Here is a 26,848-nt window from a genome sequence, read left to right on the forward strand (position 1 = left end):
TGATACCAGTGTAACTAATCAACATGGTACCAAGAATGTGTACAGTTATTTTGCAGGATGAATAATTTGTGTATTTTTTGTTCTTAGATGAAATGTCGCAATTCTAAAGTGATATTTAGCTGGATGAATAATCGGTAAAGTGAATGCAGAGGTAAACCAATGGAGAGAGGTGCCAGAGTGAAAGGACGTAATTGGAGACTGGAATGCCATCTCCGAAACAACTCCATGTGTTATGTGGTTGAGTATAAGGGAGCAAAGGTATGGTATGTTGTCGTGAGTGTGCTGGTGTTAAGGTTAGCTGACTTCTAGACCTATTCTGTTAGTGTATTAATGGATTGAATGAGAAGGAAAATATGATATCTGGTGAGTGAGAGTCGTAGAGTAGTGTGATCAATGCGCACACTCCTGTAAAGGGGATGCTAGTGATCCATAAGTAAACATTATTGTGCTTTATTGTTTGATTTGGAGGAACCTCGATGGCAGGTCAGGATCTGACATCATGTGGATGGTACATACATGTCCTAGAATGTTGTTATATATAATAAAAAGGTAAAATATATAAAGAGATACTAATTTCAGTCTGTTACAAGCACAAAGGTACATTGTATGTTGTAGATTTAGAGGCATCAGTTTCTAAAATGTTTATTGTTTTAGGATGTTAAAGTAGTTTACTATTTAACAACATGTGGTAGGTAATTGTGAGCTGTGTAGATTATTTCTTTTTTTTTTTTTTGTTAGAATACTTTCAAGGGGTATTAATTTCAGTCTGTCACAAGCACAAAGATTCGTTGTACATTGTAGTTTTAGAATCAACAGTTTCTAATATTTTCACAGTGATAGGATGTTAGAGTAGTCTACTATTTGATATTGTAATTATGAGCTGTATAGATTGTTGTTATTCCTTTTGTTTTTTTTTGACACTTTCATGTTTTGCAAGAGGGACGACAGGTACAATCAATAGCACAAGTGTGGGCTGTATATAGAAAAGAGATAAATGATGATGTTGTATGTGTAGAAAACTAGGGTGTATGATTTTATGTTTTTTTAACAAAGATTTTTTTATTACCAATGTATCTGATAGATCATACATGTAATCAATGAGTATTTAAATACTGTAAGAATATCCTTTTGTCTCTAATGTTGCGAGATGCACGGAAGGGTCTGCCTGATTGGGTATCGTAGCGCTGAGGTGCCTGTGGTGTCACCGCCAGACACCAAACTTGCTAGGTGTTGTTGTTGTTGTGGTCTTCAGTCCTGAGACTGGTTTGATGCAGCTCTCCATGCTACTCTATCCTGTGCAAGCTTTTTCATCTCCCAGTACCTACTGCAACCTACATCCTTCTGAATCTGCTTAGTGTATTCATCTCTTGGTCTCCCTCTACGATTTTTACCCTCCACGCTGCCCTCCAATACTAAATTGGTGATCCCTTGATGCCTCAGAACATGTCCTACCAACCGATCCCTTCTTCTGGTCAAGTTGTGCCACAAACTTCTCTTCTCCCCAATCCTATTCAATACTTCCTCATTAGTTATGTGATCTACCCATCTAATCTTCAGCATTCTTCTGTAGCACCACATTTCGAAAGCTTCTATTCTCTTCTTGTCCAAACTATTTATCGTCCATGTTTCACTTCCATACATGGCTACACTCCATACGAATACTTTCAGAAATGACTTCCTGACACTTAAATCAATACTGGATGTTAACAAATTTCTCTTCTTCAGAAACGCTTTCCTTGCCATTGCCAGCCTACATTTTATATCCTCTCTACTTCGACCATCATCAGCTATTTTGCTCCCCAAATAGCAAAACTCCTTTACTACTTTAAGTGCCTCATTTCCTAATCTAATTCCCTCAGCATCACCCAACTTAATTAGACTACATTCCATTATCCTTGTTTTGCTTTTGTTGATGTTCATCTTATATCCTCCTTTCAAGACACTGTCCATTCCATTCAACTGCTCTTCCAAGTCCTTTGCTGTCTCTGACAGAATTACAATGTCATCGGCGAACCTCAAAGTTTTTATTTCTTCTCCATGAATTTTAATACCTACTCCGAATTTTTCTTTTGTTTCCTTTACTGCTTGCTCAATATACAGATTGAACAACATCGGGGAGAGGCTACAACCCTGTCTTACTCCCTTCCCAACAACTGCTTCCCTTTCATGTCCCTCGACTCTTATAACTGCCATCTGGTTTCTGTACAAATTGTAAATAGCCTTTCACTCCCTGTATTTTACCCCTGCCACCTTTAGAATTTGAAAGAGAGTATTCCAGTCAACATTGTCAAAAGCTTTCTCTAAGTCTACAAATGCTAGAAACGTAGGTTTGCCTTTCCTTAATCTTTCTTCTAAGATAAGTCGTAAGGTCAGTATTGCCTCACGTGTTCCAGTGTTTCTACGGAATCCAAACTGATCTTCCCTGAGGTTGGCTTCTACTAGTTTTTCCATTCGTCTGTAAAGAATTCGTGTTAGTATTTTGCAGCTGTGACTTATTAAGCTGATAGTTCGGTAATTTTCACATCTGTCAACACCTGCTTTCTTTGGGATTGGAATTATTATATTCTTCTTGAAGTCTGAGGGTATTTCGCCTGTTTCATACATCTTGCTCACCAGATGGTAGAGTTTTGTCAGGACTGGCTCTCCCACGGCCGTCAGTAGCTCCAATGGAATATTGTCTACTCCGGGGGCCTTGTTTCGACTCAGGTCTTTCAGTGCTCTGTCAAACTCTTCACTCAGTATCGTATCTCCCATTTCCTCTTCATCTGCATCCTCTTCCATTTCCATAATATTGTCCTCAAGTACATCGCCCTTGTATAGACCCTCTATATACTCCTTCCACTTTTCTGCTTTCCCCTCTTTGCCTAGAACTGGGTTTCCATCTGAGCTCTTGATATTCATACAAGTGTTTCTCCTTTCTCCAAAGGTCTCTTTAATTTTCCTGTAGGCGGTATCTATCTTACCCCTAGTGAGATAGGCCTCTACATCCTTACATTTGTCCTCTAGCCATCCCTGCTTAGCCATTTTGCACTTCCTGTCGATCTCATTTTTGAGACGTTTGTATTCCTTTTTGCCTGTTTCACTTACTGCATTTTTATATTTTCTCCTTGCATCAATCAAATTCAATATTTCTTCTGTTACCCAAGGATTTCTACTAGCCCTCGTCTTTTTACCTACTTGATCCTCTGCTGCCTTCACTACTTCATCCCTCAAAGCTACCCATTCTTCTTCTACTGTATTTATTTCCCCCATTCCTGTCAATTGCTCCCTTATGCTCTCCCTGAATCTCTGTACAACCTCTGGTTCTTTTAGTTTATCCAGGTCCCATCTCCTTAAATTCCCACCTTTTTGCAGTTTCTTCAGTTTTAATCTACAGGTCATAACCAATAGATCGTGGTCAGAGTCCACATCTGCCCCTGGAAATGTCTTACAATTTAAAACCTAGTTCCTAAATCTCTGTCTTACCATTATATAATCTATCTGACACCTTTTAGTATCTCCAGGGTTCTTCCATGTATACAACCTTCTTTCATGATTCTTAAACCAAGTGTTAGCTATGATTATGTTGTGCTCTGTGCAAAATTCTACCAGGCGGCTTCCTCTTTCATTTCTGTCCCCCAATCCATATTCACCTACTATGTTTCCTTCTCTCCCTTTTCCTACACTCGAATTCCAGTCACCCATGACTATTAAATTTTCGTCTCCCTTCACAATCTGAATAATTTCTTTTATTTCATCATACATTTCTTCAATTTCTTCGTCATCTGCAGAGCTAGTTGGCATATAAACTTGTACTACTGTAGTAGGTGTGGGCTTCGTATCTATCTTGGCCACAATAATGCGTTCACTATGCTGTTTGTAGTAGCTTACCCGCATTCCTATTTTCCTATTCATTATTAAACCTACTCCTGCATTACCCCTATTTGATTTTGTGTTTATAACCCTGTAGTCACCTGACCAGAAGTCTTGTTCCTCCTGCCACCGAACTTCACTAATTCCCACTATATCTAACTTCAACCTATCCATTTCCCTTTTTAAATTTTCTAACCTACCTGCCCGATTAAGGGATCTGACATTCCACGCTCCGATCCGTAGTTTTCTTTCTCCTGATAACGACATCCTCTTGAGTAGTCCCCGCCCAGAGATCCGAATGGGGGACTATTTTACCTCCGGAATATTTTACCGAAGAGGACGCCATCATCATGTAATCATACAGTAAAGCTGCATGCCCTCGGGAAAAATTACAGCTGTAGTTTCCCCTTGCTTTCAGCCGTTCGCAGTACCAGCACAGCAAGGCCGTTTTGGTTATTGTTACAAGGCCAGATCAGTCAATCATCCAGACTGTTGCCCTTGCAACTACTGAAAAGGCTGCTGCCCCTCTTCAGGAACCACACGTTTGTCTGGCCTCTCAACAGATACCCCTCCATTGTGGTTGCACCTACGGTACGGCAATCTGTATCGCTGAGGCACGCAAGCCTCCCCACCAACGGCAAGGTCCATGGTTCATGGGGGGGACTTGCTAGGTGGTAGCTTTAAATCGGCCGCGGTCCATTAGTACATGTCGGACCCGCGTGTCGCCACTTTCAGTGATAGCAGACCGAGCGCCACCACATGGCAGGTCTAGAGAGACGTACTAGCACTCGCCCCAGTTGTATGGACGACGTAGCTAGCGATGCACACTTACGAAGCCTCGCTCATTTGCAGAGCACATAATTAGAATAGCCTTCAGCTAAGTCAATGGCTACGACCTAGCAAGGCTCCATTAGCAGTATATTGTCTGAAACTATAGAGTCTCACTTGTCTCGTCAAGAGCGATGTACCAAAAGGATGGATTAAAGTTAAGTATTCCAGAAGCTGTACCTCCACGTACAGCGCAGAAATTCATTTGCTGGTCTATTTTCCTCTCGCAGTACCGCTACGATATCCTGTATCGGTCCACTGCTAAGCATGGCGTTGTCCCGTTTGCCTGTTGCTGAGGATAAAGCATTCGATTCTTCCGAACTTGCTTGCATGTTCATTTATGCGGAAACCGATTACGTGGTCCAATCGTTTCCGATTGATTTTCGTCGTGTAGCTACAGCCACAGCTGCTGACCCTGTCCTTGCTACTGTTTTGCGTTTTGTTGCTACGCAATGGCCCTTGTCAAGGTCGCGGATCGAGGATCCGCTGGTTCGCCGATTTTTTGCTCACAAGGAGAGACTTTTTGTACGACATGGTGTTTTGTTGTTGCGTTCTGATAATGATCAGTCGTGGTCCTACGGTCGTTACAGTCCTCTGTCTTACGGCTTCTTCACCAAGGACATTGCGGTATAGTGCGAACGAAACAACTTGCTCGTCAGCACTGTACTTGGTTCGGAATCGATGCTGCGATTACGAATATGTGCTCTTCTTGCATGACGTGTGCCGAACAACAATCTGCACCGCCGCGGAAATTCTTTGCATGGCCGCAAGCCACTTCCCCCTGGCAACGCTTGCACATCGATTTTGCTGGTCCGTTCTGGAATGCTCGATGGTTGGTTGTTGTCGATTCTTTCAGTAATTTTCCGTTTGTTGTCCGGTTGTCTTCCGCGACGTCATCTGCCACCATCCAAGCGTTATCTGCTATCGTTTGCATTGAAGGTCTTCCTCAGACTATTGTTTCCGACAATGGCCCACAATTCATGTCCGCAGAATTTCAGTCATTCTGCACGGCCAATGGTATTCAACATCTGACATCCGCGCCGTTTTCGCCTCAGTGAAACGGTGCCGCTGAACGATTGGTCCGGACTTTCAAGTCACAGATGTTGAAAGAGTCGCATTCTCGGGAGGATGCGTTGTTGCTCTTTTTGTCTTCGTATCGCTCTCAGCCCCGAGATGGTCGCTCGCCGGCTGAGTTGCTCCACGGTCGTCCTCATCGAACCTTGATGTCTTTGCTGCATCCGCCGCATCAGGTTCCTGTGCAGCGGCAGCCACCTGCTTTTGCTCCGGGCGACGTTGTCTATTATCGCAACTATCGCGGTTCACAGCGTTGGCTCGCAGAGCGCATTCTTCGCTGCCTCGGCCGCGCTATGTATTTGGTTTTGGGGGCCTCTAGTGAGGTGCGTCGGCATCTCAATCAGCTGCGCCTCTGTCGTCGCCTGGGTTCTGCCGCTCCCCGTCTGCTTTCAGCGACGGTGTCGTCCGGTCAGCGCCCTGGGGACCCATCTACTGGCTAGCCTCATCCCCAGGTGTTCTGACGCTGCCTTCCATTTTGCCTCATGGCGACGCGCCGCCGCCGCCGCCTGTTCTCCCGCTGGCGCCGCCCGCAGTGGACGCGTCGCTGCAACCGCCTGGCGCCTCCCTGGGTCACGCGACGCCGATCGCTTCCCGTGACCAGATGTCCTCCGCCATGGAATTCTTGCCCGCTCCGGACCAGATGTCGTCTTCGCCCATCGGGTGCCCCGACGCAATGGAGGTCGACCCTTCGGCCCCTCCTATATCTCTAAGGGCGCATACACCGCATGTTGACGTGCACCCTGGACTAGGTTTTCAGGCGTTTCCTAGCTCCCCTCGGACCGAATGGCCGGGTGCGGGTGGCACAGCCTCGCCTGTTGTTAGGCTCCCCACCTCATCGCATACGTCAACATGGGGTCCTCCCCACGGCGGGCGGAAGCCTTATAACACGATCGTTTGCCGATTTGCGGGGGAGGAATGTTGTGTCACCGCCAGACACCACACTTGCTAGGTGGTAGCTTTAAATTGGCCGCGGTCCATTAGTACATGTCGGACCCGCGTGTCGCCACTTTCAGTGATAGCAGACCGAGCGCCACCACATGGCAGGTCTAGAGAGACGTACTAGCAGTCGCCCCAGTTGTATGGACGACGTAGCTAGCGATGCACACTTACGAAGCCTCGCTCATTTGCAGAGCACATAATTAGAATAGCCTTCAGCTAAGTCAATGGCTACGACCTAGCAAGGCGCCATTAGCAGTATATTGTCTGAAACTATAGAGTCTCACTTGTCTCATCAAGAGCGATGTACCAAAAGGATGGATTAAAGTTAAGTATTCCAGAAGCTACGTACTTTTCTTTATAGCATTCATTACGTATCCTGTTTCAGATCTCACGCCATCCTGCTTTAGCTTAGCGTGTGCCTTTCGGCTTCCTCTCATTGTGTCTAGGCTGTCTTGTCTAGACACAACAGTGCCCACTCAGAACGCGCCGGTACCTACATAAAAATGAAGGAGGCCAAGCTGACGTCGCCATGGGAGAGGCGACAGAGCCGCAGCGCTTCCCACTCCACTGTCGGTCGGGGTACACTCCACGCGCCCGCTACAACAGGTCAACGGCCTGGGGCGACACGCACGTACCACTGGCCATTCATAAGTTCTGCCACCCTTACGACTGGAGACAGTATCCCGCGGAGGCAACAGCGGGTGGTTTCTTCTGCTCAATGGCTCGCACGGCTTCAGAGTGACGACAGAATGAACGACGCGCGGCAGAGTCCGGCGGGCATTTTTTAACAGCTACTATTAACTAATACTGGACTGTGGAGCCGTGAAACAAGATGACTGCTCGTGTGTCTCAATAAGTTGGAGAGTGAAGGACTGGTGTTTCCACGGTGTGAGTGGTGGAAAAGGTTTTGTCTTTAGCAGACAGGACGATTGTTTTGTTTTGTCTTGACCATTGAACGGTGGGATCCATAAACTTTTGGCAGTGACTTGTTAAGTGTGCTTTGTGAATTGCATGGTATACTTAAAGAGGACAGTTGTCGTTTGGTGACTAATTATTGTCTGAACGCAAAAAAACTGAAGTGGGACATTGACATTTGCATTTGTAGTAGGAGACATTTCTTTAATTGGTGTGGGAATAAGTGCTGTTTGTTGGAACTTACGACTTTTAATTACACCATGAACTGAAAGGACAGAACCGTGGGTAATAGTAGTTGTAGGGCCATTTCTGGACGACCAGATTCGTGTGGATGGTACTCTGAGAGTGACTATGACATTTGTGTTTAATGTGTTCAAAAAGCCGATTTGAGTGACTTAAAGACTTTCGTCCAGGTAACCATGGGAGAGCTTTGACACCGAGACAGTGTTTCTAGGAAAACTATCAGCAACTTTTTGACCCCAAGAAAATCACAGAATGAAATGATTCTGTGTGACGCGCAAGATAGGGAATAATGTATATGTACTTGTAATTGTGTAAATTTTTTATGTATGTTTCATTCCTGAAGGGACAGCAAGTGTAATTGTATTTCATTAATATTTGTGTTTAGAATAGTTAGTGTTTTTTTGTTTGTTCTGGGTTATCAAGTTCACGTAGAATGTTTATTAGAATATTTGGTACAATGATGCTTTATTTATTAGCCAGTGGCGTAATACTAACGTAGTGGCTCTTGTTGCATTGGTCAGTAAGATTGTCACAGGGGACAAGAGTTTGCATTGCACAACAAATACCGGAATTAACTGATGCATTTGATGTCGTGGACACTAATGATCTTGTTGGTGTGTTGACTGAAGCCAATTATTTGCATTATCACAGTGGTGATATTTCACATTAAAGTGTAACGAAAGCTAGTCGAAATGTAAGTTCTTGTCGTCTAAATGTAGAACAACAGAGAAATGAGCAGTAAGAGTAAGATACGAGAGCTGCTGGTGGATTCAAGCACTTATTGCTAACTATTTACTGCGTTTATTGATCAAAGTTGATAGACTGACTAGCTCAGCAGCAGGTATTTGTACTGGTGGACAAGGATAAGGTTAAACTCACAGTCGAGTAGTGGTGGTAATTGCTTAAGTGATGATAGCTAATGAGGTATGACATGATGTCTTAGATTGACTATATTACGTAGACAGTATGTAACTTGTGGTATATAACATTGTTTTTTTTTTCTCAGTATAATTTCTCTGTAGGTTTGATGTACATTTTAGAGTAATGGTATGGAGCCTGATATTCTACATGTAACTAGTGTACGCAATTTTTTTTCCTTTTGTTGATTTTGTTTTTTATTTAGACATTGCCGTGTAAAGATAATTACAACGCAATTTATGAATGTCAGATTACTTGTTCTGTGTTTGGACGGTGAGCTATTTAAAATTATATGAGTACAATTAGTATTTTTTTAATTTGTTTTAGAATTATTGAAGTTTGGATTACTCCTAAAAATAATGGAGATCCCGGTAACTAAGCAAATTTTTATCTCACCATTATTTTTTATTTGTATGATGTAATGTTTTCTTTGTCATTTGAATTGATGTAAATTTGTATGTGTACGTTACTCCGGATTGTGGAGAATACAATAATGTAACAACTGGATGTTTCCACTGTTCTTATTTCTCCCTCAGACAGGATCAGAGAACCGTGTTCCAGTCCTTCAGGCAAGTACGAGGTACAGGTGGTGGACAAAACAATACAGGTATGAACCCGTCTCAGGTACACAAATCTACTTATCAATGATCCGGACCAGTATTTTCATACAAATAACACCTATTCCCAGAGCTAACCAAGACGCTTGACCCAACTATTGTATCACCAACTCGGTGTTTTGGAATATATTAGGTAGCGCATGCTGTCGCGAGCGTACCGATTGAACCGTATGTATTACGTAAATAGCACCTTCACGTTAAGAGGGACCATTTATGTAGTGACCTGGTAGCGATTATACTTCATTTAGTGAAATAAAAATCTGATTTGTTTCCTATGACTAGACATAACGAAATTTTACGTCACAAAAAGCCGGAAGTGATGATTATTTAGTAGGAGGACCAAAAAAGAAGTTCCGGAGGACCTTCTAACTGTTAAAGACATCGAGGAAACTCATATGAATTTTTCAAGTAAATTTTCTTAGGTACTGAAACAGAAAGAAAGGGTACTGAAAACTATATTAGACACAGGCAGTAAAGATGTAAATATCATGAAAGGGTACAGTACCACCCGACATTGAAAATAGGTACAACATACTTCATTATTCTTGTCAGAATAACACATTTTTTGTAAAAATAATACAGCGAAGCCAGATACCAGAGTGGGAAAGAAGGACAATTTATTTATTTAATTGATCACATGTGCACTCCCACAAAATAAATCCCTACATCCAGTTTGGTGAGATCGGTGAAATGAATGAATGTATGGTCGTCTGCTAACCGCAGATAGTGAATGTGAATATATGATCATCTTTGAGACGATCCTTTGGCCACCTATGATGGGACCAAAGAGATGAAATTTACCTGAGCTTTGAGCGCCTGAAATGTGGCTGACCAATACGGTAGCAAGGTGCTCTCCCACTTCGGCAGAGTTGCGAGAGGACCTGAAGAACGGCCATGTTTTGGGACTCTGCCGCTGGATCTAGTGTGGTAAGACCTGTCTTAGGCATGTTCCGTAAGGACAAAAGAGTGGAGACATGGTATGCATGTGAAATACTTAAGAGTAGTTTAGAATAATAATTTCTGTATTTCAGGAACTTTTGTGGGGAGAATTAAATGTCAGGCACGTAATATTAATGGGATCGTAGTAATCTTCGGAAGTAACCAACGGTCAAAATGAAACCACGTGCAGCAATAAGTTGAAATACTTCCGAGTGCTTAAGTTAAGCAGAATTACTAGCGTGTGTACTATGAGTTGGAAATATTTTAGAAATGGCGTGTGCAGGACTTGAAATTAGAGACGAGTAAATCCACGTGGTGAGTACTGTGTGAGTCTCAATCTGTGTATGAGACAAAGGATAAAGAAAAGTACTCGTCCATGGTATCTGTTGAGGACTCGCGTGTGTGATGAATATGTTCTTAATATTACTTTGCGTGTTATGTTTCCGTGTGACGCTTGATTGAAACTAAAATACTCTGAGAGAGAAGCAAGGTGAGTCAGCTGTCTATCCAGCAACGTCACTTGGCTTGCATTGCACAGGAAGAAGTGCATATAACGTCCAGAGTTCGTAGTAGGAAAGAAAAGTTACGAAGTGGGGCAGTGTCGTGTGGAACTGGGATGAGTACTAATTGAAGTGGGAAAGCTTAAAGTGATGTGATTATAATGTTGTGACTATTCCTTATGTTGTATTCCATGTTGCAGTGTGGTGTATCTCATGTAATTTAAGCATGTGTGGTCTGCATGGGAGAGTAGCAAGGTAGTTTCAGAGGTAGTGCGTTATGCACGTTTCTTTTGTACCACTCGGTCTGGAGGAAAGTTTCGTGATGATGGTTGTGAGAGTCGAAGTGTGAGATATAGAAAAAGATCCACCATCCTATCCAGAAAGTGCACTGTAGCGTTAAAGAATTACGAGACCATAAAATAGAGAATCACCAATGTAAAGCCATGCCCTCTGGGCGGAATTTCTCATGTTTTATTGTTGTAGGTTATAGAATTTGTGTGTTTAGGTTATAGAATTTATCGGAATAAATAAGATAGTGAAAAGAAAAAGATTGGTGGCCTTTTCCTTCGAATTGTATGTTGCCATGATATCCAGAATTTATAATGTGTGCGCCATTCATATTCAGTGCGATGGCCACGTGTTGATCAAAGCCGTTAAATAAAAAAGAAAATGTGGTATTGCCAGTGCGTAGTGAACAGTCAGAGTTGTGTAAATTACTAATAGTCACATGTGCGTTTCCGTTACGTAATATTCATACAGAAGAATAATTTGTAACTTAATTGTGAGTACTAGAGTTCATGTTACTCGATAAATAAGAATGAATCCACTCGCTTGGCAGACCAATCATCTTGCAGGCCTGTCTGCTTGATGCCACAGTATGAGCAAGGCATGAGGGTGCCTCTCAATCATCTGCATGTACGGAAGTATACTGTTCACCAAAACAATAGTAACTCAAAAGAGATGTCTGAAAGCCAATTAGGGAAAGAAAATGCAATGGCCAACAGCTAGCAAACATAATGGCACACCGTGGGAAGACGTGTGTGGCGGAGCTTTGGAGGGTGTCGGACACGTTGGGTCATGAGCGTAACTGCGTTCGCGTCGCAGAACAATTCCTGTTAACAGTTTAACTGAGCGAATAATACTCATCTTAGAAGTAAGAGTATGCGTCGCAAATCGAGCACGGATGCACAGGTACGATTGTGCACGTTTTCGAAAACTGATTCCAAATTCGTAATTCGTAAAGGGCCGTCACAGAAGTTAGGAAGGAAAACATAGGTACAAAGAAGGTAACTGCGAAGAAACCATGAGTAATAGAAGAAATACTTCAGTTGACTGATGAAAGGAGGAAATACAAAAATGTTGCGGGAAACTCAGGAATACAGAAATACAATTCGCTGAGGAATGAAATAAATAGGAAATGCTGGGAAGCTAAGGCGAAATGGCTGCAGGAAAAATGTGAAGATATTGAAAAAGAAATAATTATCAGAAGGACAGACTCAGCATACAGGAAAGTCACAATAACCTTCGGTGACATTAAAAGCAAGTGTGGTAACATTAAGAGTGCAACGGGAATTCCACTGTTAAATGCACAGGAGAGAGCGGATAGGTGGAAACAATACATTGAAAGCCTGTATGAGGGGGAAGATTTGTCTGATGTGGTAGAAGAAGAAACAGGAGTCCATTAAGAAGAGTTTGGGGATTCAGTGTTAGAATCAGAATTAAAAGAGCTTTGGAGGACTTAAGGGTTTGATAACATTCCATCAGAATTTCTAAAATCATTGGGGGAAGTGGCAACAAAACGACTGTTCACTTTGGTATATAGAAAGTATGAGACTGGCGACATACCCTCCAACTTTAGGAAAAGCATCATCCACACAATTCCGAAGACGGAAAGAGCTGACAAGTGCGAGAATTATCGCACAATCAGCTTAACAGCTCAAACATCCAAGTTGCTTACAAGAATACTATACAGAAGAAAGGAAAAGAAAATTGAGGATGCGCTAGATGACGATCAGTTTGGTTTTAGGGAAAGTAAAGGCACGAGAGGGACAATTCTGACATTGCTGTTAATAATAGAAGCAAGACTAAAGAAAAGTCAAGACAGGTGCATAGGATATGTCTACCTGGAAAAAGCGATCGGCAATGTAAAATGGTGCAAGATGTTAGAAATTCTGGAAAAAGTGGGGGTAAGCTATAAGGAAAGACGGGTCATATACAATATGTACAACAGGCAAGAGAGAATGATAAGAGTCGACGACCAAGAACGAAGTGCTCGTATTAAAAAGGGTGTAAGACAAGGATGTAGCCTTCCACCCCTACTGTTAAATACTGTGTACATCGAGAAAGAAATGATGGAAATAAAAGAAAAGTTCAGGAGTGGAATTAAAATTCAAGGTGAACGGGTATCAATTATACGATTCGCTGATGACATTGATATCCTGCTCCTTACTCTCTGTTCTAAAACTATGAATAACAATTCAATGATTTGAGGTCTGGCAATTTTTATGACTAGTGACGATGTCTGACAATATTCTGAAGCTGCACAAACCATGACTGAACGTTTCTGGCTGGGTGTATTGGCGCTTTATCCTTTGAAGTATGACAGTTTCTGGCAGCAATGTCGTAGTCATAATAAGCACTTCATTCTCGAGGAATTCATTCATAGTAATCCGGCCAGTGAGGGTAGAAATAGAACCAAATCATAAGGGAACCTTCCCCATGCTTGATAGTAGGAAGCAAGAGGCCGAATCGTTGCTTCTTTTGGGGTTCTCCACAAATAAACCCTGCTATTTACAGGAAAAATATGTAAACGAAGATTCATTCGACCTTACCACACTCTTCCATTCATCAAATGTCGAGGTTTAATGATCGTGGCACCACTTGTTTCGCGACTTTATGTTAGCTTTCATTACTAAGAATTTCTCAGTTGCAGCCTTTCCATGAACGTTAACCTTATGAAACTCCCGCCGTACTGTTTTTGTCGACGCACTATTAGGTGGGTGCTGAGTTCTGTAGTTACTTTTGCCACAATAGTATTATGTTGTCTGGCCACAATCATTTTCGAAGCTCGTCGCTCTCCGTCAGTTAACTTCTGCTTTCGACCACTATTTGTCTTAGCCCCTGATCTTTTCCCATGTTTTGTGTATTCTGTCATATCCGTGGATGCTGTCAGTAGTGAAACGTTATACAGTTCTGTCGTTTCCGTCGCAGATGCTGCCGCTAACCAGGCACCAACGAGTTGCCCTTTTTGCAAGTCTGAGAGATCACACATTTCACCGATCGTTTATGTTAATCGTCGCAGAACAAAGCGAATAATACACTGAAAGATAACCTCCAAGAGTTGGCATGCTGACTGTGCACTGTAGTCGCGTCGTAGTATTTACAAGTACACAGTGGTGCCAACTTGCAACAAGATGTAGTATACTGCATGGTGTTCGTATTATTTTGTCCATTCCCTGTACCTCGAAGTTTCAGCCAATTGAATCCAGGACCTCTGTACGGCAGTTAGTACCATGGATTCTGAAATACGTGAAGTGGACAATAGTTGCTCGTTCTTTTCAGGCCAACAGCCTAACCGTATCCTCTATCTACTTATAATCCTTTCATCACTACGCAGCTACACCTCACATCCACATAGTTTTGCGTTTTGCAGTTATTTTCTGCCTTCAGGTTTTCTACCTCTATTTCACCCAGCGCCGAGATTAATCGGATGTCGTAACAGGTATCTCAGTAACGAGTTGTGACGTAATTTTATAGAGTTCTCTGTTCGCTCTGCAAATCAAAGAAAGGCTGAAAGCACTCAATCTATGTATTCGTGTGCTACATGTGGTAGGCTCTTTGTTTACCAAAGCCTAAACTGTCACTTACAAAAATTTATGGTCGATGTTCCAAGACTGAATACTGCAACATCAAAAGCCACCAAAAATGAGCGCAAAATACGTCAGTATAAAAAAGGAAATAAAATTCACCAAGAATTGTTTTCGATTCCTTACAAACTAGCTATCTAAACTTCGACCAAATATTCAGATAAGTAATGTTGCTGCGAATCAGAGATATGAACCAAGTAAATTAACAGATCACCCATGGTACGCACAACTGGCTAGGACACTGTTGCGGAAGCAATGGCAAAAGAATCTCAGATTTTTAATAAAATGTAAAATTTCCAATATTGGCGACACTTTGCAGATCCATGAACTTAGTGCAGATTTCAGTGCGAGAGGCTTTTAATAGCTTCTCCAAGGGAAGTCTGCCTAGAAATCTGGAAGAAAATCCAAGGAGGTTATGCACAGTGTACCAGAGGCAAGGAAAAAACTGAGTGACACAAGGTCCAGTCACATTATGTTCGACGTCAACGTGCAATAATTACTCACAGGCGGCATGTGGCAGCGCTACCACCGAAGGGCTTATAACGCGTGTCGGGGGAACGCGGAAAACAGTGTAGTCGTCGTCGAAATGAGGAAACGGAGCGATTTATCTGTCGTCCAAACGAGTATGATCATTGTCTATCGAGCCAAGGGTAGAAGCATTTGCGAAATGGATCAATTTGTTAACTGAACGCGTGTTGCCGTGGCCAAAGCACACCATACAAAAGGGTGCTAACCAAAACCGGCTCCGAGGCAACTATGGTGCACCATGAGCCATAGATGACAGAGATGAGGGACGGTTGCGGAGATGTGTATGGAGGAATAGACGTACAAGTCTTGACAACTTACATCCCTGGTGAACCGAAGGACTACCGTTAGCGTCTCCTCAAAGACTGTTCAGCGAACGTTGCTGCGTAAGGATTTCCGCAGCAGAAGCCTGTTTCAGGCACCCTTGCCGACTGCTTTTCATCTGCTGCGAGGGCTGGTATTTGCGTCCCCGTACCGAAACTAGACGTCCACTCGGGGCGACAGGTGGCCTTTTTGAGGCGATCACGTTTTATGCTCCACCGGGCAGACGGTCGTTGCCGTGTACGGACCTGCAACAATCGCCTTAAGGGTCCAGGCCAGAGGAGGAAGTGTTATGGTCTGGAGAAGCTTGCTGGAGAATGTTTTCGTGCCATACCCTAGGTGATCTCGCCAATCTGTAAGACACAAAGCATCGACACAAGTACCCATCTATGCTAGGGGACCACGTCCACCCCTACAAGCAGTTTGTTTTTGTCTTGACACGATGGTATCTCCCACTAGGGCAATGCAACGTGTCACTCAGCTTGCAGTGTACGTGCGTGATTCAAAGGGCACAGGCTTGTGTTTATGGTAATCCTCTGGCTACCAGACACCGCGGGTTTAAGCCCAATAGAAAATGTGTGGGACTATCTAGTTCGGGCTTCTTTCCATGGATCCTGAACGAGAAACCTAGCGCAGCTGTCCACGGCAATGATGTTTGCATGGATACACATCCCTGTCGGGACCTCCCACAACCTCATTGACTATCTTCCTGCACGTCCTCGCTGCAAAACAGGTTAATCAGTCTTCTGAGGAGTGATCACATTAATGAGACTAGTCCTAATAGTAACGGTAATGCTGCAGACGACACAGACCCTCTAAATCACCATTTCTGGAATTCTTTGATCGAATACGTAGAAAATGACAAATAATTCGAGTTTAGAACATCAGTCAACTTTAATTAGGAGGTAGTTATCTTCGGTGTACAAAGGAGGCAACTGAGAAGAAACCATGGGTAACAGAAGAAATATTTCATTTGATCGATGACAGGAGGAAATAGAAAAATGTTCCGGGAAACTCAGGAATACAGAAATACAAGTCACTGAGGAATGAAATAAGTAGGAAGCGCTGGGAAGCTAAGACGAAATGGTTGCAAGAAAAATTTGAAGAAATCGAAAAAGTAATAATTGCGGAAGGATTGACTCAGCATACAGTAAAGTTAAAACAACCTTAGGAGTCATTAAAAGCAAGAGTAGTAACATTAAGAGTGCAACGGAAATGTCACTGTTAAATGCAGAGGAGTGAGCGGATACGCGGTAAGAATACATTGAAACCTCTATGAGGGTAAGATTTGTCTGATGTGGTACAAGAAGAAACAAGAGTCCATTAAGAAGAGATTGGGGATCCAGTATTAGAATCAGAATATAAGGAAACCTTGGAGCACTTAAAATCAAATAAGGCAGAAGGGATCGATAGCATTCCATCAGAATTTCTAAAATCGTTAGGGGAAGTGGCAACAAAACGGCTATTCACGTTGATGTGTAGAATGTAGGACTCTGACAATATACAGCCTGACTTTCGGAAAAATATCATCTATAAAATTAAGAAAACTGCAAGCGCTGACAAGTGGGAGAATTACGGAACAATCAGCTTAATAGTTCATGCATCCAAATTGCTGACAAGAATCATTTACAGAAGAACGGAAAAGAGGATTTGGGATGTGCTAGGTGACGATAAAAAAAATGATTCAAATGGCTCTGAGCACTGGGACTCAACATCAGTCCCCTAGAACTTAGAACTACTTAAACCTAACTAACCTAAGGACATCACACACATCCATGCCCGAGGCAGGATTAGAACCTGCGACTGTAGCGGTCACGCGGTTCCAAACTGAAGCGCCTAGAACCGCACGGCCACACCGGCCGGCAGGTGAAGATCAGTTTGGCTTTGTAAAAGCTAAAGGCACGAGAGAGGCAATTCTGACATTGAAATCAAAGAAATGTTCATAGGATTTGTCGATCTGGAAAAAGCGTTCGACAATGTAAAATGGCGCAAGATGTTCGAAATTCTGAGCAAAATAGGAGTAAGCAACAGGGTGAGACGGGTAATACCCAATATGCACAAGAACCAAGAGGGAAACATAAGAGTGGAGGATCAAGTACGAAGTGCTCGTATTAAAAATGATGTAAGACAGGGATGTAGTCTTTCGCCCCTATTGTCCAGTCTGTACATCGAAGAAGCAATGACGGAAACGAAAGAAAGATTCAGGAGTGGAATTAAAATTCAAGGTGAAAGTATATCAATGATATGATTCGTTGATGACATTGCTGTCCTGAGTGAAAGTGGGGAAGAATTGCATGATTTGTAGAATGGTATGGACAGTCTGATGAGTATAGGATACGGATTGGAGTAAATTGAAGGAAGACGAAAGTAATGAGAAGTAGCTGAAATGAGAACAGCGAGAAACTTAACATGCGTCTGATAGTCACGAAGCAGATGAAGTTAAGGACTTCTACTACCTAGACAACAAAATAACCAACGACGGACGGGGCAAGGTGGACTAGCACTGGCAAAAAGTCAAGTCCTGGCCAGGAGATTTCTACTAGTATCAAAAATGGCCCTAATTTGAGGAAGAAATTTCTGAGAATGTACGTCTGGAGTACAGCATTGTATGGTAGTGAAACATGAACTGTGGGAAAACCGGAACAGAGGAGAATCGAATCATTTGTGATGTGGTGCTACAGGTGAATGTTGGAAGTTGGGTGGACTGATAAGGCAACGAATGAGGAGGCTCTGCGCATAATCGGAGAGGAAAGGAATATGCGGAAAACACTGGCAACCAGAAGGGACAAGATGATAGGATATCTGTTAAGACATGAGGGAATCACTTTCATGGTACTAGAGGGGGCTATAGCGGGCAAAAGCTGTAGAGGAAGACAGAGATTGGGATACATCCAGCGGGTAATTGAGGACGTAGGTTGCAAGTGCTACCCTGAGATGAAGAGGTTGGCACAGGAGAGGAATTCGTGGTGGGCCGCATCAAACCAGTCATAAGACTGATGACCCAAAAAAAAGTCCTTCGGCTTAGCGCTATGCAACTTAAATCCATAAAGGAAACTCTACCGGTACAGATTTTATACCACTTAGGTTCCTTTGAAAGAATGTTGTTGAAGTACCTCTGCTTTTAGTAATCATATACAGCTACTTGGTTGACGAAACACCCGTACCTGATGACTATAAAGTTCAAACGGTACGTCAACATAAAAGAAAGTAAAACTCTGCTGAATTATAGGCTCATCCCTGTGACACCGATTTGTAGTAGGTTTTTGGTACATATACTCCGAAAGCCACCTCATGGTTTGTGGATTAGCGTACTTTGTGTACGACTGTCTTCCTCCTGTTCCATAGTCACAAATGATACGGGAGATGAACGACTGCTTGTAAGCCTTCTTGTGAACTCGAAGCTCTCAAATGTTGCCTACGTGGTATGCACAGGAGGACGTATAATATCGGTTAATCCTTCCACGGAAGTGAGCTCACGGAATCTTAACTGTAAACCACAGCCTGATACACAACGCCTCTCTTGAAGCGTCTGCGACTTTAGTCCGGTGACAACCTTCGTGACGCTTTCGCGGTTACCGAGTGGACCTCTGACGAAACACGCTGCTGTTACTTGTATATTCTTTGTTGTATGTATCATCCCGCATGGAATGGGTCACAGACTGGTGGGCCATATTCGAGTATTGGTCGAAGAGAGTTGATTAAGCTATCTCCTTCGTGGATGGTGAACCATTATTGAAGACCCTTCCAATGAGTCTGCGACATCTGACCTACTTTCCGTTAGTTTTATGTTGCCGTTACACTTTATGTCATTCCTTGCGCATACTCGCAGACACTTGAAGGATGCAAACTGCTTACAGAAATTGTACTACGATCGTGTAAACGCACAGTAATGAATCTCTCTGCGTATTTACCCGTAAAAGATTATGTTTGTAGAACGGAGAGAAATTAAAGGCCTCCTGAAGTAGCGGTCCTTGCTGCAGGAGACTATTATAAGTGTCTTAATTCGTAATGTGATTTTCCGTCTACATATATGGCCTGCCGAAGACCCGCAAGGAAGATATTCCCCTCAGGCCGACTGCGAATAAGAAAGGTGCTCCGACGTATCGTGTATCAGAACAAAAATGGTTCAAATGGCTCTGAGCACTATGCGACTTAACTGCTGAGGTCAACAGTCGCCTAGAACTTAGAACTAATTAAACCTAACTAACCTAAGGACATCACACACATCCATCCCCGAGGCAGGATTCGAACCTGCGACAGTAGCGGTCACGCGGTTCCAAACCGAAGCGCTAGAACCGCAAGGCCACAGTATCAGAACACCTTGTTACTCTGTTGAACCTACTAGTAGGGCGGAAAAACATCACATTAAAAATTGTATGAACATCACATTAAAACTTGGTCAATTTCTTCCGTTGGTGAGAGGGAATGAGTTTGATTGACGCTGATATTGTGGTAAGCTTCAATCGGGCTTGTCTCTTCACCCATATTCCTCTGCCTGATCCGTTAAGGTTATTCAGGTTAGGTTTGGTATTGAATTAAAGAACTTATTTCTACATGTATTGACTTCCACTTAACTTTTCATTCAATGACAGATACTATGAGCGACAAATGAAGTTGCGAAAGGAAGCCACTTGTCAAGTATTATTGCCAATTTGTTCATGGAAAACTTCCAGAAATTTTCTTTGGAGTTAGTGGCTTTGAAATCTAATCCTTTTACAGTGATGTAGACGATACTTACGTCTTTTGGCAGCGATAATTTGAAAGCTTTTTTAAAACATCTGAATTAAATCAACCCGAATATTTGTTTCACGACAGAGGTTGAAAAGGATGGGTATCCTGCGTTCCTTGATGTATTGGTCAGGAGGGAGGTTGACAGTACGTTGGGACGTGCTCTTTATATGAAGCCTACTGGCACTGCCTTCCATCTACAGTTTGATACTTGTCACCATTCGTCACAGCGTGAAGCGGTACTTCGTACCTTCTTTCACACGACCCACGTCTTCTCGGACCCTAAGAGTTTGTCATCTGAGTCATCTTTCAGCAGAATGCTGTAATGAAAGACGGATCAGACGAGCGTTTCGCTATTGAGCAACCGTGAACAGGGTAAGTGATGATAACACTGAGGTGGCACCGAAGTCTATGGACTTTTTGCCTTCTGCGGGGAGCATTCCCAACATGGTTGGTCGTATTTTGAGGAAATATGATGTGAAATGTGTGTTTGGACCACCATCTAAGGTTAAGGTCCTTTTAGGTTCCGTAAAGGATGATCTTGCTTTGCGCAAGGCGGATACCTGCCGTTTTCCTTGCAGTTGTGGCATGTCATGTGTTGACCAGAAAAATGGTTCAAATGGCTCTGAGCACTATGGGACTCAACTGCTGTGGTCATAAGTCCCCTAGAACTTAGAACTACTTAAACCTAACTAACCTAAGGACAGCACACAACACCCAGCCATCACGAGGCAGAGAAAATCCCTGACCCCGCCGGGAATCGAACCCGGGAACCCGGGCGTGGGAAGCGAGAACGCTACCGCACGACCACGAGATGCGGGCTGTTGACCAGACTATCAAGACCAGTGTACAGGGGATAAGCTCGCACATGCATACAACAGCTGACTAAATCCGCTGTTGCCGAACATTGTCTTGGCACCGACTATCCGAAAACACTGAGATTTCGGAGTGCACTTCGCGCTGTTGAGAAGCTGTCGTAATTAGATTAGGAAGTGACCTTATAAATAGAGATGGAGGTTTTTGTTTAAATTCTGCATGGAATCCTGCTCTTTCCCTTGCCGATAAAACTAGGGAAAGAGTTAATGTTATCTCACACGTTGGTTTTTAATTTCTGATGTCGGTCATCCTTTTTGTGTGATGTCGCTAGGGTTTACAGTGTGCATATCTGTGTGTGTGTGTGTGTGTGTGTGTGTGTGTGTGTGTGTTTGTTTTACTTCCCGGGAGTTACTCTACAAAGCGAGGTTCTAAATGTCCTTGCACAGCGCTTACTTGTTGCAGTTTTGCCTTGAAAATGACATTGTGTGTTGCTGTCGAATTATCGGCGGTTGTCGACGACATCACCCGGCTGCATTACCTTAAGTTACTTGCACAACTGTATCTTTATCATCTTCATTTTTTTATGTTTCAAAGTTTTTAAATATGTCTAATACATAATCTATTTTTTAGTACATGTCCTGTTGACTGGTATCAGATGTATAGGGCACTTTTTGTGCTTTGGTATGTTCGACGGTGTTCCCTTAAAACATCATAGAAACAACACTCATAGACCTTAAGAGATAAGTGTGTTTTCGTTTGCTGGTCTTGGATTGTAGTCACACCTACATTTTTAAGATGCACTCACTTATTGTTTCGTCTTTTTTTATAATCCTGGAGTACAGCGTAAAGTAGTTTCAAACAGTCTTATTCTACAGTAGTTGACGCAAAATGTCTTTTCGTCATTCCTTTAAAGCAGTATTACATCGCTATTTACAGTTTTGAGAATATCTCCTTTTTTTCAGCACATGTTAAACCAACAGTCTATAGCGATGCAAGATTAACATGTACAAAATTAACTCCGCATTAATTACACTGTCTTCCGTAGTTGTCGTACTTTTTGTGGCCTTTATTAATGTGAATAAGTTCTAGCTCCCCATCTAAGAATGGTTTTCATTCACGTTCTTTTATAGTGCCTTCATATCATAAAGTTTTTTGATTTCTCATGTGATCTGGTCTTGCGTTGCTGGTGAATTGGACTGTTTCTCTTTCATATTTGCTTAGGACATTAAAAGCTTTATAAGTCATCTTTCGGCGTCTGGAGATATCGTTTTCCGTAATACAAACACACAGCTTCCAAGCCGCTCTGTGGGCTGCGTTACCTAACTTTTGAAGCGTAACTGTTTGTTCTGCTCCATTTACTACATTCTCATGATCGTAGTTTGATACAGTTCAGTAATATGTGAATGATGATATTCTTCTTGTGTTTATGTATTACGGGTAAATGGACAGAATTATGAAACCAACTTTGCCTAATATGTCACTTCTTTTTCCTTGCATCCATTTCTCTTTCTGTGTGTCCGTGTTTGAATAGATGCGGGAGAGAACGAGATAAAGACTGGGAAACTTAGAGTTGATCAAAGATTGTGGGAGTGGGACTGAAGTAGTACCAACGTAACCTAAGAGGACAAATTTACCAAAGGGAAGTATACACCTCATATTCCGCCATTAGCTGTGTCATAGATTAACTAGTTTCAAAATACGTTTTCGTGTGACGCTTCACACCTTGAAAGTTTGGTTATTATAAATGAGCGAGACCGTAGCAATTTTGTCTGGGGTTTTACGGATTTAACGGTGATTTGTTTATGAATTGTCCGTTTAGAAATCAGAGAGGCTGTAATAATTTCCTCTGACAATTTTAATAATTTTTCAGGTGATTCTCTGTAATCAGAATCCACCATGCTCCACTTCAACCATCATTTTGCTGTGCTGTAGCTTGACAGAGATGTAATGAGCTACTTGTATGAGTTTATTTTATTGCACGTTAGAAGCATAGAATATGAGTGGAGCTGCCCCACATTTCTTATAGGGATTTAACCCGTTTTATTGTGATTCCTGAAAATAGAGGTGGGATCATACATTACTGCCTTTTGTGTGCAGATATCTACATGGTGTTAAAGAGCATTTATTATAAATATTTGTTGTTTGAATTTGAAATGCCTTTTGTCAGATAATTTGAAGTATAGATGAAAATAATTCATCCAAATAATTTCTTGTAATTTTGACGGCGTACAATCTTTCCCTCCCCCCCCCCCCTCCCCCCTCTCTTCCTCCACATTGTACGGTAGTGTCAGACATACGCATTCACGGCCTGTAATTATGCAACCTCTTTACTTTATGTTAGTAATTAATTAATGACTAAACGTTAATTGACATATTAGATTCATCAAATTACATGGTGCCCACCTGCATGTCCTGCATGTTGGGTATTATGACTGTGGTCAGCCAGACAGTGTGTGTCGGGTAACCTCATACGGTTGCTAGTAGATACTATGCTTAAGTTGCTCATGTTATAACGTAGTTCTGGGTGCACGTTAAGCGTTGCACTAATCACTTGCTAGTGTTTGGGAGATGCCATGTCTTTTGCAGTGTGAGTATACTAACCAGATCCTGTCCTGGTTTCATTTTCAGACCTTGTTTGACGATGTTCCATATGTTTTACAACAATGTAAATTTCCATCTTCAGTGAACGTGGACGTACTTTTCAATGAAAATCCTTTCAGCTTGTCCATTTGAGAAATGAATGTGCATTTATTTTCTAAAAGAACTCCTCTTTCACTGCAATTATCTCTATTCAGCATTGACTCATGAGAGAATATTTACCCCTAGAATAATTACTGTTTTGACAGGACAGCCTAAGAGTGTAGCAATGCAAAGAATAAATTAGTGATAATAAAAGAAAGAGGTACTTGTTGCACAAACTGCACGTGGTGTTCCATTGGTAGCTTGCCATTCTTGTGTTATCCGTTGACTTCTTAATTAATTTCAATATCAGTTTGCGTTATTGATGGCTCATTGACCAGTCAATGAATGGTTAATGGATCTTTCAACACTGAAGTCGAGTTTTACCGTGGAACTCTATGAACAGAACTACTCGGAGAACACCGGTAAAAACTATTAAAGGAATGGTAGTATCCCTTGACCTCCAATTTTTCTTTCTATATCTCCAGATTATCTTTATGGCTTGAGAGGTAATTTTTATGTTATTTTAAGGAGACAAAAAGAGTCTTTGCTACAGTAATAGGTACAAGGTGTCCACGTACATATAGGTTCCGATGATTACCTTTAAACACCTCAGATACACATGTTAAGAAGATGAAATACAGGGCGTTAGGATATCCCGTTGCACACTTCAAGGACTTGTGGAAGAGGGTGAGTAGATATTATTTTGAGTTTGAACCCAGGTCCGTTTGTAAACAAGTTGCTAACGCGCCTATCTTTAAAAGTAATTGATTAGGCGTGATCCAGTACATCACTTTCATAGCCAAAGAAATTGCTCGTGTACTCGTTGAAGGGTTCGCTTCAACGGGATGCAGTACTACATCTTGAAATTCGGGTGTGCGGCGTCTCCCTGGAGCACCACAGTGACACCTGCTGACGATGAAGAGCTACTCTTAAACGAAAGTGTTGCATAATTACGGCGAAAAGTGTATGTGATGGACTCGGACGTTTGAAAGGTGTCTGTCCGATTTGCCATGTCGACTTTCAGAAAGTTTTGCTATAATTGAGAATGATTTGGCGAACCTGATAAATGTACACAACATCTATAGTGCTGATATAATGCTGTTCTCTGTAAGTCTGTCTTTTGAGACCAAAGGTAAGTCAGGGGGAAGCATTGTGTAGTGCGTGACGGTTAGTCTGGCAATATATTGGGTTTATTAAGTATGGAAGCTGCCCGCCGTGCAGTGGAGGCAGCATTATTTAAAAATGATTTTGTAATAATATATTTTTGAGGAATATATTAACGGAAGAATTACAAATTCAAGTGTTAAGGTAATCCAGTTTTTTCGTCCTTGTAACTTGGTAGTTTCTTATTGTTAGGACACTGCAAATGGCTGAAGTTTGTAGTAGAAATTTTATAATGAAACATACGGTTTTGTCTTATAACTGAAAAAAGTGTCAAGGGAAGTAATTGCACCCAGGAAAATAATTAAGAAATATTTTGCTAACTTGTCTACTTTGAGAACTTTATGAAAGGTTCTATTGTTGTTATGGCTTAATGAAGCATATCTACACTTAGAGCCTTTGTTCCCTTTTAGCAGTCGTTAAGTGTAGATCCTCATTTTTTATTCTTTACCTTTATGAATGTGTTTGTATACTCGCATTACACGTCGCAAGTTGTGTATTTTCCAGATACCAACTAGACACTTACAAACATGAATTTCAACAAATACAAACAAGAGTTTAGAAATTTTACGATGCCGTTGCACCTGTCGACGTTTTCTGTCAGGATGTGCAACCATATGGTAGTCTGCTGATTTTTTTCAGTTAGATAAAGTTTTGTTTTGCACCCAAGTACATATTACATTATCAGTTATAGGCTTTGACGTAGCAGTTACATTCAGGATTTGTGAGACAACAGCTGAGCCGATTATACACGTATACCATTCCAGCAACACAATTTGTTCTGCATTTTTATACCTGTGAACAATATAGACAAATTTTCAGGAGAATAGTTAAATTTGCTTGTGTAGGAAAAGAGTTTTGTCTATTTTCTGCAACTTTGAATACCGCTTTGTGGAAAGTGTTTTACAGCGTGTGGTGCAAGTCAGATCCCTTGATTTTATGCCTTTGCACAGTTATATTTCTGGTCAGATGAGTATAGGGTAATATCAACAGCAGCGGGAATGGCATAACGGGAGTAGGATTCGTTATGAATAGGAAGGTAGGGCAGAGAGTGTGTTACAGTGAACAATTCAGTGATAGGCTTGTTCTTGTCAGAATCGACAGCAAATCAACACCGACAATGATAGTTCAGGTGTACATGCCGACGTCGCAAGCTGAATATGAACAGATAGAGAAAGTGCATGAGGATGTTGAAAGGGTAATACAGTGTGTAAAGGGACATGAAAATGTAATAGCCATGGGGGACTGAAATGTAATTGTAGGGGAAGGAGTAGATGGAATGGTTACAGGAGAAAATGGGCTTGGGACCAGGAGTGAGGGAGGAGAAAGACTAACTGAGTTCTGTAACAAGTTTCAGCTGGTAATAGCGAATACTGTGTTTAAGAATCACAAGAGGAAGCGATATACCAGGAAAAGGTAGGGTGATACTGGAAAATTTCAGTTAGGTAACATCACAATGTAGTACCGATGAAGAGTAGGCTGAAGTTCAAGACATTAGTCAGGAAGAATCAATATGCAAAGAAATGGGATATGGAAGTACTAAGGACTGACGAGATACGGCTGAAAATGTGTAAGGCTATAGATACAGCAATAAGGAATAGCTCAGTAGGCAGTACAGTTGAAGAAGAATGGGCATCTCTAAAAATGGCCATCACAGAAGCTGGGAAGGAAAACATAGGCACAAAGAAAGTAACTCCGAAGAAACCATGGGTAACATAAGAGATACTTCAATTATTGATGAAAGAAGGAAGTACAAAAATGTTCCGGGAAACTCATGCATAGAGAAATACAAGTCGCTGAGGAATGAAATAAATAGGGAGTGCAGGGAAGCTAAGATGAAATGGCTGCAGGAAAAATGTGAAGACATCAAAAAAGAAATGATTGTCTGACGGAAAACATACAGGAAAGCCAAAACAACCTTCCG

The sequence above is a fragment of the Schistocerca piceifrons genome, chromosome 5, assembly GCF_021461385.2.
Source record: "Schistocerca piceifrons isolate TAMUIC-IGC-003096 chromosome 5, iqSchPice1.1, whole genome shotgun sequence".
Classification (NCBI taxonomy): domain Eukaryota; kingdom Metazoa; phylum Arthropoda; class Insecta; order Orthoptera; family Acrididae; genus Schistocerca; species Schistocerca piceifrons.